A 15,403-nucleotide genomic window follows, 5' to 3' on the forward strand; every position below is an offset into this window, starting at 1 on the left:
ACATAATCTGCCTTAAAGGTACCTTATCTGTCAATAAGTCTCCATAAAGTATTGTGTATTAGAGCAAATATATTGCCACTTCGTCGTCAAAAAGTAGGAATCATCAAATCACAGCTTCGTTACAGTACAGAGGTTGGCCATTTGATATGTTGTGTGCGTTCTGGCCTTCTGCAAGAACAACTCAGCCAGGCCCCACTTTCCTGTTGTTTCTACAGAGCCCTGTATTATTTTTTCTATTCAGATAATTATCCAATTGTTATTTGAAAATCATGATTGAATCTGTCACCACCACACTCTCAAACAGTGCATTCCAGATCATAATCACTTGATGCAAGTAAATATGTTTCCCCATTCACCTTTGGCTCATTTGCCAATACCTTCGGCTGGATTCACCGCCGTCAGGATGTTCCATTTTGCCGGCAGCCCGTTGGTGTGGGGCTGCACCACAATGGGAAACCCCATTAACCAGCCGGCAAAATGAAACATCCCGCCGGCATGCTGAACCAGAAATCTGGCACGGCGGGTCGGAGAATCCAGACCCTTATTTCTGTTTTCTCCATATCTAGACTGTCTGGATGCCTTATGACATTAAGCAGCTCTGAAACTTTTCACCACCTTCTCGAAGGAGACCAACCCTAGCCTCGCCAAGCTATACATATAACTGAAGTCTCTCATCCCTGGAACCATTCTCGTAAATCTTTTTTGCATCCTCATTAATGCCGTCAAATATTTTCTAAACTATGGTGCCCAGAATTGGGTACAATACTTTATGTGAGGCTGAACTCTATGATATAAAAGTTCATCATAATTTCTAGCGTTTGTACTCTATGCCTCTACACCCAGGATTCTGTATGCTTTATGAACCCTTTCTCAACTTGCTTTGCCACGTTCAATGATTTGTCCACATATACCAGATCCCTCTGTTCTTGCACCCCTTTTACAATTGTATCCTTTATTTTATATTGCCCTTCCTTGTACTTATTATCAGTATGAATCACTTCATGCTTCTGCATTAAATTTCTTCTGCCACATTTGCATAGATACATAGTAGATAGGGGCAGGAGGAGGCCTTTTGGCACATCGAGTCTGCTCCGCCATTCATCACGATCATGGCTGATCATCCAACTCAATAGTCTAATCCTGCTTTCTCCCCTTTGATCCCATTCTCCCCAAGTGCTATATCCAGCCGCCTCTTGAATATATTCAACGTTTTAGCATCAACTACTTCCTGTGGTAATGAATTCCACAGGCTCACCACTCTTCGTGTGAAGAAGTGTCTCCTTATCTCTGTCCGAAATGGTTTACCCTTGTGGTAGTCGGTATTAGGGGTATTACGATACCTAGTTTGATGCTGTAAGATCATTGGTCTGGGAGGTACCTGAGACAGGAAGATCATTGGTGAAGCCTGCCTGCTGGTTCCGCCCAGTAAGGCAGAGTATAAGAGTCTGTGTCTCCCTAGCAGCTGCATTCTGTACCTGCGCTGCTGGGGGAAACATCTAGTCCAATACAGCCTTCAATCGTCATCCAATCTCGCTTCTGGAGTCATTGATTGAGCACCAATTTATTGGACTAGATTTTAAAGAATGGAGCTGCGAATCAAGCAGGAGTGTCTGCAACTCAGCCCCCACATGGCAAACTCAGCGGCAGCCTTCAAACACTGGCTGGCGTGCTTGAACGGGTACCTCAGGACGGCCACGTCTGCACCCATGGAGGACCAGAAGATGCATGTTCTCCACTCGAGGGTGAGCCCAGAGATCTGCACCCTCATCGAGGATGCGGACGATTTTGAGGCCGCGATGGCCCTGTTGAAAGGAAACTATATTCGCCCAGTAAACCAGGTTTACTCCCGACATCTGCTAGCGCCAAGGCGACAAATCTCTGGAGAATCGCTTGATAAATTCTACCTCGCGCTCCTGGTACTAGGGAGGAACTGTGACTGCCCGCAAGTTTCAGCCAGCGACCACACAGAACTTGTAATCCGGGATGCATTCGTTGCAGGTATGCTGTCCTCCCAAATCCGTCAGCGGCTGCTGGAGAAAGAGACACTAGGCCTCAAGGAGGCACGGGCCCTTGTTGCTCCCTGGATATGGCCTCCCGAAACGCCCACGCGTACGTCCCCGACCGCGCAGCAGCTCCTTGGGCGGCGTGGAACCCACCCGCGGCTGACCCCCCGAAGCAGCCCCCATCCTCCCACAAGCTTGTGCCATGCGGCTACCAGGCAACCCCGGGGGGCCCCGCTGTCCGGCCCACTCCACCACCTGCAAAGGTTGTGGCAAAAAGGGCCATTTTGTGGCGGTATGCCAGGCCCGGGCGGTCGCCGCTGACTCCGGGGGCGAACTGGGGCTGCCACCACAACTCTCTCCATGGGCCACGTGCGGGCTACGGGCGCCGCCATCTTCATTTTTCCGAGCCACATGCGGGCCCTGGGCGCTGCCATCTTGTTCCCGAGGGACCAAGTGCGATGCGTGGGTGCCGCCATCTTGCCCACCCCCAGCCATGTGCGACCCGTGGGTGCCGCTATCTTGGCTGGAGTCTCAGGACCCCAATTCGGATGACCACACACCGCCCTGGACCAGTCTCGGCCCCGAACGCTCTCGACCTCGACGACGACCGTGCTCATCAACGGGCGCAAAACATCCTGCCTGATCGACTTCAGGAGCACAGAGAGCTTCATACACCCCAACACGGTAAGGTGCTGTTCTCTCCCCATACACCCAGTTAAGCAAAGGATCTCCCTGGCCTCCGGGTCTCACTCTGTAGAGATCAAGGGGTTCTGCGTAGCGAACCTCACGGTCCAGGGAAGAGAATTAAAAAAATTTCGACTCTTCGTGCTCCCTCACCTCTGCGCTGCCACGCTCCTGGGATTGGACTTTCAATGCAACCTCCAGAGCTTAACCTTTAAATTCGGCGGCCCTATACCCCCCCACACTGTCTGAAGCCTCGCGACCCTCAAGGTTGACCCGCCTTCCCTTTTTGCGAACCTCACCCCGGATTGCAAACCCGTTGCCACCAGGAGCAGACGGCACAGTGCCCAGGACCGGACATTCATTAGGGCGGAAGTCCAGCGGCTACTGAAGGAAGGTATTATCGAGGCTAGCAACAGCCCCTGGAGAGCTCAAGTAGTAGTTGTAAAGACCGGGGAGAAGCACAGGATGGTCATCGATTATAGTCAGACCATCAACAGGTATACGCAGCTCGACACGTACCCTCTCCCCCGCATATCTGATTTGGTCAATCAGATTGCACAATACAAGGTCTTTTCCACGGTGGACCTCAAATCCGCCTACCACCAGCTCCCCATCCGCCCGGGCGACCGCAGGTACACTGCATTCGAAGCAGATGGGCGGCTCTACCACTTCCTAAGGGTTCCCTTTGGTGTCACAAATGGAGTCTTGGTCTTCCAACGGGAGATGGACCGAATGGTTGACCTGTACGGTTTGCGGGCCACGTTTCCATACCTCGACAACGTCACCATCTGCGGCCATGACCAGCAGGACCACGACACCAACCACCGCAAATTCCTCCATACCGCAAAACCCTTAACTTAACCTACAAGGACAAATGCGCGTTCAGCACCGACTGTCCAGCCATTCTCGGCTACGTAGTGCATGATGGAGTCATAGGCCCAGATCCCGAACGCATGCGCCCCCTCATGGAGTTTCCCCTCCCCCACTGCTCCAAGGCCCTGAAACGCTGCCTGAGATTTTTTTCATACTACGCCCAGTGGGTCCCCAATTATGCGGACAAGGCTCGTCCACTAATCCAATCCTTGTTTTTCCCCCTGTCGGCAGAGGCCCGCCAGGCCTTCAGCCGCACAAAGGCAGACATCGCAAAGGCCACGTTGCACACAATCGATGAATCCCTTCCCTTCCAAGTCGAGAGCGACGCATCCGACGTAGCTCTGACGGACACCCTCAACCAAGCGGGTAGGCCCGTGGCCGCCTTCTCACGCACCCTCCATGCTTCAGAAATCCGTCATTCCTCCATTGAAAAGGAGGCCCAGGCCATAGTAGAAGCTGTGTGGCACTGGAGGCATTACCTGGCCGGCAGGAGATTCACGCTCCTCACTGACCAATGGTCGGTAGCTTTCATGTTCGATAATGCACAGCGGGGCAAGATAAAGAACAATAAGATCTTACGGTGAAGGATCGAGCTCTCCATCTACAACTATGAGATCTTGTGTCGTCCCGGGAAGCTAAATGAGCCTCCAGATGACCTATCCCGCGGCACATGTGTCAATGCACAAGTGGACCGACTCCGGGCCCTCCATGAGGACCTCTGCCACCCGGGGGTCACTCGATTCTTCCATTTAATCAAGTCCTGCAACCTAACCTACTCCCTCGAGGAGGTCAGGACCGCCACCAGGAACTGCCAAATCTGCGCGGAGTGCAAGCCGCACTCCTACAGGCCAGAGAAAGCGCACCTGGTAAAGGCTTCCCGTCCCTTTGAACGCCTCAGTATGGACTTCAAAGGGCCCCTCTCCTCCACCGACCGCAACACGTACTTCCTGAACGTGATTGACGAATACTACCGCTTCCCATTCGCCATCCCCTGCCCCGACATGACCGCAACCACCGTCATCAAGGCCCTCCATAGTATCTTTACCCTGTTCGGTTTCCCCGCCTATATACACAGCGATAGGGGATCTCCTTCATGAGCGACGAACTGCGTAAATTCTTGCTCAGCAAGGGCATCGCCTCGAGCAGGATGACCAGTTATAACCCCCGGGGAAATGGACAGATGGAGAGGGAGAATGGAACGGTCTGGAAGACCGTCCTACTAGCCCTACGGTCCAGGAATCTCCCAGTCTCCCGCTGGCAGGAGGTCCTTCCTGATGCACTCCACTCCATCTGATCACTGCTGTTTACCACGACAAACGAAACACCTCATGAATGTCTCCTAGCCTTCCCTAGGAAGTCCTCCTCCGGGACCTCGCTCCCAACCTGGCTGGAAGCTCCTGGACCCATTCTGCTCCGCAAACACGTGCGGGTGCACAAATCGGACCCATTGGTAGAGAGGGTCCAGCTCCTTCACGCTAACCCTCTGTACCTAATTTAGTGGAATTATTTGAGGACATTAACAGTGCGGTAGATAACGGGGAGCCAATGGATGTGGTATATCTGGATTTCCAGAAAGCCTTTGACAAGGTGCCACATAAAAGGTCGCTGCATAAGATAAAGATGCATGGCATTAAGGGGAAAGTAGTAGCATGGATAAAGGATTGGTTAATTAAGAGAAAGCAAAGAGTGGGGATTAATGGGTGTTTCTCTGGTTGGCAATCAGTAGCTAGTGGTGTCCCTCAGGGATCAGTGTTGGGCCCACAACTGTTCACAATTTACATAGATGATTTGGAGTTGGGGACCAAGGGCAATGTGTCCAAGTTTGCAGACGACACTAAGATAAGTGGTGAAGCAAAAAGTGGAGAGGATACTGGAAGTCTGCAGAGGGATTTGGATAGGCTAAGTGAATGGGCTCGGGTCTGGCAGATGGAATACAATGTTGACAAATGTGAGGTTATCCATTTTGGTAGGAATAACAGCAAAAGGGATTATTATTTAAATGATAAAATATTAAAACATGCTGCTGTGCAGAGAGACCTGGGTGTGCTAGTGCATGAGTCGCAAAACGTTGGTTTTCAGGTGCAACAGGTGATTAAGAAGGCAAATGGAATTTTGTCCTTCATTGCTAGTGGGATGGAGTTTAAGACTAGGGAGGTTCTGCTGCAATTGTATAAGGTGTAAGTGAGGCTACACCTGGAGTATTGTGTTCAGTTTTGGTCTCCTTACTTGAGAAAGGACGTACTGGCACTGGAGGGTGTGCAGAGGAGATTCACTAGGTTAATCCCAGAGCTGAAGGGGTTGGATTATGAGGAGAGGTTGAGTAGACTGGGACTGTACTCGTTGGAATTTAGAAGGATGAGGGGGGATCTTATAGAAACATATAGGATTTGAAAGGGAATAGATAGGATAGATGCGGGCAGGTTGTTTCCACTGGCGGGTGAAAGCAGAACTAGGGGGCATAGCCTCAAAATAAGGGGAAGTAGATTTAGGACTGAGTTTAGGAGGAACCTCTTCACCCAAAGGGTTGTGAATCTATGGAATTCCTTGCCCAGTGAAGCAGTAGAGGCTCCTTCATTAAATGTTTTTAAGATAAAGATAGATAGTTTTTTGAAGAATAAAGGGATTAAGGGTTATGGTGTTCGGGCCGGAAAGTGGAGCTGAGTCCACAAAAGATCAGCCATGATCTCATTGAATGGCGGAACAGGCTCGAAGGGCCAGATGGCCTACTCCTGCCCCTAGTTCTTATGTTCTTATCCATAGCAGCTTAGAGGAGTCCCAGAGGCTAGGGGCACCGAGGCCAACACTGTTAGGGTGGCAACCACAGTGGACAGTCTCGTGTATGACATCGGCACCATGAGTGAAGGTGTCCAAGGCGTTGCATATTCGGTGACTGCCATGGCTGAGCGCCTTGGCAGAATGACTGCCTCGCTGGGGGATGTCACCCAGTACCCGGCCGACCTTGATGAGGTTCTGTGGGTCAAGTCCCGCTCTCAGATGGGTATGGCTGAGGCGCTGCGGAGCTTGTGCCAGTTGCAGGTGGGCATGGCTGAGGCACGACAGAGCATGGCCCAAACACTGAGGCGCATCGCTGAAGTCGTCAACACCATGATGCAGACCATGGGAGCCGCCAGGGCTGACAGAGCCAGATGATGCAGGGGCAGTCGGAGCTCGAACCATCTGCCCTTCCATCTCAAGATGAACCCCAGGGCCCTTTGAGCACCGAATGGGAAGAGGGGGTGCTGGGTACCAACCCGGACCCATCCCATGGAGTGTGGACGATGAGCACCCGCTCCCCTGTGTTATGCTCCTCTGATGAAGCCTCGTCTCAAAGTCAGCACACGGGACAGGGTGGCACGCATTGCATGTGCCGCCGACAAGTGAGCAGGGGCCCGCCGACCCTAGAGCCCCCAGCGGACACCCACCAGGTGCATCAAAGGCACCAGGTCAAGGTAAGCAGCTGGTAGTCTCCATCTCAGATGTGCATCCTGGCGACACACCTAGACATACTGGTAGAGCTAGGAGGGCCGAGCACATTGAGGATCACTGAGGACATCGGAGGAGGCTGGAGGGCCTGGGGTGGAAGGGGGGCAGCGGGGGTAGGTAAGGGGTGGGGAGAGGAGGCATGGGGGGGGGGGTGACACCACCAGGAGTGGAGTATTGTACAGCACATTAAACTCCTTTTGGCACAATCATTATAATGCCTCTGTCACTTTCTTACGCAATGCGGACCGACCTCCGGTGCCTTTTCCCATCTCTCCAGGCATCCCCATGGTGCTCTCCCACCCTGAGACTGTGGGCTTGTCCCCGGAGCTGTGTCCCATTCCCTCAGTGTTCGGAGTTTGCAGTGTTCAAGCACAGTGTCCAGATATCAAGATGTGATTGGGATGCTAGGCAATGACTCCCACATGCTACATCGCCTGCCCACCCACATGATCCAGGGGTTGGCATGGTTGTGCCACGAGCGGCTGGCCCAGTTGCCCCCCCCCCCAGCGCCTCACCCTCCACTCCCCCATGGCAGCCCACCCCTGCCGAGGGTCCCCCACCCTGAGCAAAATTTCCCCCCCTCCCAGCCGCCGAGCACTGGAGTGGCGATCCCAGCCGACCCGGGCTCTTTGCCTGTGAGCAAAGATGGCTACCCACCTCCTCGGCACCCCGCAAGGTTCACGTTTTTCAAAAGGAGTACTAATCGACGCCAGCGTGAGCACTTGCTGGGGAAGCTGCTGAATGGGGTGGCTCTCGTTGATTGTACGGAAATAAGGCTTAAGTGGTGATAATTGGTTTCTCGTCAGGCCGTGGCGAGATCCCGATTTCGTCTATGGGAGTGGGCCGGTTGCATCACAAACTGTTTGGCGCACAGCATGGATCTGGGGCTGGATTCTCCCTTTTTGGGACTATGTCCCCATGCTGTCGTGAAAACTGTGGTCTTTTACGCCAGGAAAACTGCCGTCAAAAGGCCACAGATTCAGGGGGCTTGCAGGCAGCTGTCGTAGAGCTCGCAGCTCCAGCTGCCGATACGGCCCCTGCACATCCGGGTCAGAGGCCGCGCATATGCATGGCTGCGGCCTCTAGCGGCCGCGCTGCTCCATGGCGAACTCAGACCGCAGACCTGGACCACGGAAATAGTGCCCCCGATTGGCCACTCGCCCGACCCGGACCCCCCACACAAACAAAACCCAGTCCCGAATGAGATACCCCCTGCCTTCCGATTGGCCCTCCCCCGACTGTGGCGGCCCCGGATTGTGTTTACAGCCGCCACGCGGCTATCACGGACGGTGGGAACATGAGTGGCCCACGCCGTTGGGATTTTGGCCGGTCGGGGGTGGAGAATAGTAGGCGGGCCTCAGGCAATGGCCTCAGGTGGTGGATAACCGGGCAGGATGCCGCTTTTCGGGCGGTGGAGAATCACGGAACCTACGTCGGGCCCGATTTCATGCGGGAAACTGGATTCTCCACCCTGTCGCCGAACACGATTTCGGCGTCGGGTGCAGAAAATCCAGCCCCTTGCTTTTTCTCTCCCGGCATTCATTGGTCTCCTTGCGCTTCAGAGGGAGCACAACGAGGCCGGGGAATCGTGCCCATAGGTCAGGAAAAACAGTGATCCCTGGGAACGCTGCTATCTACCTTCCAGACCATCCAGTCTGAAAATAACAACTGTTCACCACTAGTCTCCGTTTCCAGTGACTCGGATTACTTTGTATCCATGCTGTCACTCTCTTTTGTTCCATGCGCTTTAACCTTGCTGACAGCTCTTCTACGTGGCATTTATAAAACACCTTTTGGAACTGCGTGTACACCACATCCACCACGTTAACTTAATTGAAAAGTTCAAACATGATTTTCCTTGAATAAATCTGTTTGGGCTTCCTTTCATTAATCTGCACTTATCAAGTTACTGTTAATGTTGTCCTGGCTTCTGAGCTTCAAAGGCTTTCCCGTATTAACCATCACGAGACTCACGTGGACACCCCATTTGATCTCTCCATGGACCCGTGGAGTACGAGCTCCCCCACTAGTGGGTGGAGGCTCATCAACTGGGACTTGTGGAAATCACCTTGTGGCCATCTAAAATGGCCGCCCACAAAGGGTAATGGGAATTGCGATCAAGACAGGACACAGCCCCTGTGTATTTTGCAAAGGAAAAACCAGACCGAACTGAAACCTGCACCTGTTAAATGTCAATCTCCGATTTCCCCAGGACAATTGACTCAAATCAAGGAATAGCAACAGTAGCAGACTCCCTGGCGCCACTACCCCTTATTTGGAAAGGCATACACACTCAGAACAATAACGACTAGGACCTGCCCAGCCATCAAGTTACCTGCCCCTAATTGTCCGGTATTGAACGGAGTGATTTAGACTCTATCGATCCATTGGACCCTGAGTTAACCCCGCCGAAAAGGGTGTGAAAGAGAAGAAGGATAAGAAGCCCTGCACACTAGGTATCGGTCTCTTTTGGGATCGGCCTGTGCCCACATCAACAGCAGCATAACGACCAGCCAAGTTCAAGACCCGTGATCGCTACCTGAGAGAGAGACGAGCCGCAGCCGAGACGAACCTGATGATTTCCAGCCAACACACGTGGGGACTCAGATAAAGGCCTTATCTACCTGCACAGAGCCGGTCATCCAGAAGTTAAGTAAAGATCATCTTAGTTGATAGGTATAGTTTAATACGTAGCCGCATGTATCATTGCACAGAGAGATAAGGCTTGTGTGTAATAATAAACTGTCTCTTGAACTAACATACTGGTTGTGTGGTCATTTGGTTAATACAAGACACATACTCGCAGTTTGTGGTTTGATAGTAAAAGGGCAACATTTATTGGCGACTCTGGCGGGATTCGATTAGAAGTGACTTTGTTACTCCGAGAGAGCCCACAACTTTGAATTAAATTGGAGAATGGGAAAAGAAACCACAAGCTCAAGTTTTGTATCGACCAAATAACCGAATTTCGGATGTGTGCACTAACTGCATGCGTAACTAACGGAAGGGTAAGGTAAACTCGTCAGACTTGCATGCAAATCTAGAGGGATTGTGAACCGGAATATAGCCGTAAGCCATACCCGTTGTTCGATCGACTCCTTCATCCCCCTGTTCCAAATTAAAAGTAGAGAAGAGATGGCAGCGCATTTAGTAGAAAGGATGATGAATCCGCAACCCGAGGTCACAGTAGTCGATAAGTCAGAGCAGTGCCCCGTATGGGAGGATGTGTTGAGGAGGTATTTAAAGGGGAAAGGATAGCCCATTTGGTTGAATTTTTGTGCAAACACTGAGACAGGTCCCGGAAAGATAGGACAAACTTGGTGGGAGAATCTTTGTGAGTATATAAGAAGAATGCAGTGACGTTTAGAAAGCCAATGGTAATAGTGTGCTGCTTAACACAGCTGTGACGCACCGAGGAGGTCGTAGAGACACTCCATGGTCAGTTAAGAGAGCAGGAGGAAGAAAATAGGAGAAACAATGAGGAACTCCGGGAGATGTTAGCCGTTAAGGAAAGGGAAATTGCCAATGTTAAACGCGTCCACCAGTCCTGTATAGTACATCTTAGCAGTTTTCAGATCCAGTATGACAAGGCCTATCAAGACACACAAAGTGCGGTCTTGGTAAGAGAGCAAACTGAACAAAAGGTCACTCAATTAATCAACAAACGTGCCGACTACAGGCAGCTTCAAGAGCCCTCCACCAGGCCACTAAGGAGCAAAAGCAAAGTACCGCTGATCACGCCAAGTGCCAGCGAGAGATAGACAGACTCCAATCGTTACTTTCGGTTCAGAATGGATTTATGTGTACCCAGTTAAGGGACACCTGCAATAACATAACACCATTTGAACCCACTGCAGACCCGCATAGATTCTTTAAGGAGTTGCGCCAACAAAAGGTTATATATGGTTTAGATGAGAGGGAGGAAGTAAAATTAATAATAATGAGCCTTAGCCAGTCAGTAAGATCAGCGTGACCTGAGCCCCAAAATGTAGGAGGGGGAACCCTAGGTGAAATGAAGGACTCCATATTAGCTGCTGGCGGGTATAATGAAGGGGACCCAGTTGAAGGTCTAAACAAATATAGGCAAAAGAAGGGAGCACCCAACGGCCTTCGCCGGTCGCCTCTGGATCAATTTCAAAACAGTTTTTGGCGAATTAAGCGCTAACCTAAATGATGAAGAAACCACTAAATGGTCCCTAGTTTCACATGCAACAGAAGCAGGTAAAAAGGCTTGTGCAAACTATGACCCGGCAGATCACACACATCATGAGGCATGGGTACTCAGACATCTCTCTGGGGCATGGAAACAGTCGCCACAGGACCAGATAGATCAGAATGGATTAGAAGGCACCACGTACCCAGTCAGACTTATTTCTGAACCCGCATGGATAAATGAAGGTAGGAGAGAGGAACAGTACCCCAGAGAACAGTATCCCAGAGCACAAGGTTCACGTGCCACGAGGGTCATGTTATACTTGTGGACAAACGGAACACTTCGCCTGCGATTGCAGACAAAACCCCCCACCCAATCACCGATACCAGAGACCACAGGAACAACCCAACCCCCCCGCTCAGAAACAATAGGCCAGATCACGATCACCAGCGATGCCAGCTAGAAGGCAACGCTCGCCCCATGCATACCGTCAATGCCCGCTCAGATAACCTCGCATACAACTCCCTTGATTGACGGTGTCCGGAGTCTCCAACTTGGGTCTGTGACACACGCTGGGATAATGTCGGAAGGCCGGAAGTCACAGGCAAAGTCCGGGGACATTCCGTTGATTTTCTCTGGGACACAGGAGGCTCCCGGACCACGCTAAATTCCTCAACCCTGTTCCTAGAAACCTCCTGGCCAATTACAGACACCATTACACTAAGTGGATTCACTGGCACATGCAGGAAGGATACATTACAGCCCCTATACCTGTCCATGTTGGAACCATAGCCACCAAGCACCATGTGTTTTAGTCGAGCTACCCTCAACCGCAGAACACATTCTTGGTATGGATTTCATGAACTCCAATAATTTTTCTTTTGACCCCGTAAATAGGTGTGTATAAGCAGATGTCTAGCACAACAAGGGCTCCCGCAACGCTCTCAGTGGGAGATTATGCACACAGGATCTGCTCAATAGGGGACTGTTAGTTTAATCCCTCAGCAATTAGCACTGACGCGATCAATAGAGAGGTGCTAACCAAACACAGATGCTTTCACACAGCACAAGCACGAATGTGGTCATATTACAGGCATAGTTATGATTTCAGGTCCCGATCCTAAACCCCAGAGGCAATACGGCTTTCCCCAGCAGGCTGAGAGCGAGATTTCAAAGGTCATCAGCAGCCTACTAAAACAAGGAGTAATTCGACCCATAGCTTCCATTAATAATGCCCCAATTTGGCCAGTAAAGAAACCAGACGGCTCATGGTGACTCACAATTGGCAACCGCAAATTAAATAAAGTTATCCCGTTAACAGCCCCCACCGTTTCCACGAGTCTCGTGACCATGCTTAAACAGGGAGTGCAAGTGAGATATTTCACCGTGCTGGACATTAGCAATGGTTTCTGGTCCATTCCTCTAGACCGAGCTTGCCAATATTAATTTGCGTTCACGTTTGCGTTCACGTTTGCGTTCACGTTGTTACCAATGATGGGTGTGTCCAGAACCAGAGGTCACAGCCTGAGGATTCAGGGTAAACCATTTCGGACAGAGATAAAGAGATACTTCTTCACACAAAGAGTGGTGAGCCTGTGGAATTCATTACCACAGGAAGTAGTTGATGCTAAAACTTTGAATATATTCAAGAGGCGGCTAGATATAGCACTTGGGGAGAATGGGATCAAAGGCTATGGGGAGAAGGCAGGATTAGGGGATGATCATGATGAATGGCGGAGCAGTCTATGTATCTATATTTCAAGGTCAACAGTACACATGGACGTGTCTCCCACAAGGATTCCATAACTCCCCCTCCATTTTCCACAGACAGCTAGCTGCTGGTCTCTCTAAATTCTCCCGCCCTGAATGCCTAGTTCAATATGTAGACGACCTGCTCCTGCAAACTGACACCAAGGAAGAGCACGTGGCTCTGTTAGCCGAATTGCTAGCCCTGCTCCAATCCATCGGATGTAAAGTAAACCCCAAAAAGGCTCAAATACTGAGGGAGAAGGTATTCGACTTAGGGACAATTATCACCCACTGCAAAAGAGAGATTGAACAGAAACGAATAGACTCCATAGTCAAATTGCCCCTGTCCCATAATGTAGGTGCACTCCGTTCATTCCTAGGTTTAGTGGGATACTGTCGGAATCACATAGATGGGTTTGCCACCAAAGCCGCCCCTCTCTCCGAGCCCCTGAAAAAGAACACCCCCTGGAATTGTCTCCCACAGCACACAGACTCCATTGATGATTTAAAGCGCTCCTTCAGAACAGCCCCCGCTTTACAAGTTCCCGACCCTGACTTGCCATATGCCATAGAAGTAGCAACCACCGACCAAACATTATCAGCAGTACTCCTACAGGAACGACATGAATGATTAGGACCAGTTGCCTATGCTTCCAGAGTTTTAGACCCCGTAAGACAGGGATTTTCTGCCTATGAATGACACCTGCTTGCAGTCTTTTGGGCAGTTCAGTATTTCGCATATATTACAGGCCTCAACCCAGTCACTATTCTCACCGAGCACAGCCCACTCAGCTTGTGTTAGATGGCAGATTAAAGGACCTGAAACAGGTTTTAAACGGTACCTACCCAGCCCTTATGACAAATGGTAGGACACACTCACTGTACAGGACGGCAGTTTTAAAGGATGAAGTTTATGTAGTCCCCACCCAGGGCAGAAACCAGTTAATTTACCAATTCCATGACGGACACGGACATCAGGGAATAGATACTACCATTGCCCGTTTAAAACCTCTGTGGGTGGCCTGAATTGAAAAGCGATGTCACACATTATGTAGAGAATTGCCTCATTTGTGCTCAAAACAATCCCGACCATTATGCAAAGAAGGGACAATTAAGACATACCCGACCTGCAGAAGGCCCCTGAACAAATCTTCAAATTGATTACATTGGGTCCCCTCCCCCCCTGCGGAAATGGTTTCAAATATATTCTGGTCGTTATCGATACATTCACTAAATGGGTCGAGGCATTTCCCACTCGTTCCAACACAGCAAAGGCCCCTGCTAAAATCTTGACCCATCAGATATTTACGCGCTGGGGCCTTCCTCGCAACATTGAGTCAGATCAAGGTTCCCACTTCACCGGCAGGGTGATGCAGAATGTAATGACAATATTTGGCATTAAACAGAAATTCCACAGAGCATACCACCCCCAGTCGGGGGTATAGTAGAGCGCATGAAACACACTTTCAAAACGACTATTAGGAAAATGGTGCAGCAGAACAACACCACTTGGGACGCAGTACTTCTCTTCGCCCTCATGTTCATTAGAAACACGGTTTCCAGTTCCACAGGTTTCACCCCCCACACGCTCATGACTGGGAGGCCCATGAAAGGCATTGAATATTTATTAGGGCTCGATTTGGCAAATCCCACAGTAACTGCTCTCACCCACGAAAAAGCAGTGCAGCAGGTCACAGAAAACATCAAAGCGGCACAACTGGCTGCTGCTGTCCGACTAGATGCTGGAAAGCCAGCTTTGACAAAAAGGTCCACCCCATAGAATACACAGTCGGCCAGCAAGTTATGATCTCGTTGTACAACCCAAGCTCCTTCCTATCCCCTAAATGCGCAGGCCCCTACTCCATTTCTGACAAAGTAAGCCCCTCCGTTAACAAAATAGCGTACCCTAACGGTAAGACTGGTTGGTTCCACATCAACCAATTCAAAGCCTGTCGTGTTAGGTACACTGGTCTAACACTGGCTGCAGCTGGATGCAGCTCAGATCAGAAAGATACTCCAGACCTTGAAGTTAGTTCAATCAGGTTTATTGAACTAATAGCACAGTTATCTTGTGAGTTCAACTCTCTGCTAACTTAAGTGTGGTTACTCTGTCTGACTGAACCAGACTAGCTCTTAGCCACATGGTGGAGGTGTGAGATTGTAACAACACCCTTGACTGACTCTCTAGATGTTCATCAGTGGAAAGAGGCGGAGTGTGAGTGCCTCGTGTCTTTTATAGTCAGATCCCACCCCTGAGTGTCTTGCCTGCTTATTGGTCATGTCCTGTTCTCTGTGTCCATTAGCTGCATGTCTGCATATCATTATGTGTGTGTTTGCATATCATGAGAAAGCCTACAGAGCCCAATGCAACCATGACCACCACGTCACCCTGACAATGGGAGATGATGATGCCCTGCCCACTGAAGATAGCGTCCCACCCCCGAACCAACCACTCCCG

Source organism: Scyliorhinus torazame, chromosome 15 (assembly GCF_047496885.1).
Source record: "Scyliorhinus torazame isolate Kashiwa2021f chromosome 15, sScyTor2.1, whole genome shotgun sequence".
Classification (NCBI taxonomy): Eukaryota; Metazoa; Chordata; class Chondrichthyes; order Carcharhiniformes; family Scyliorhinidae; genus Scyliorhinus; species Scyliorhinus torazame.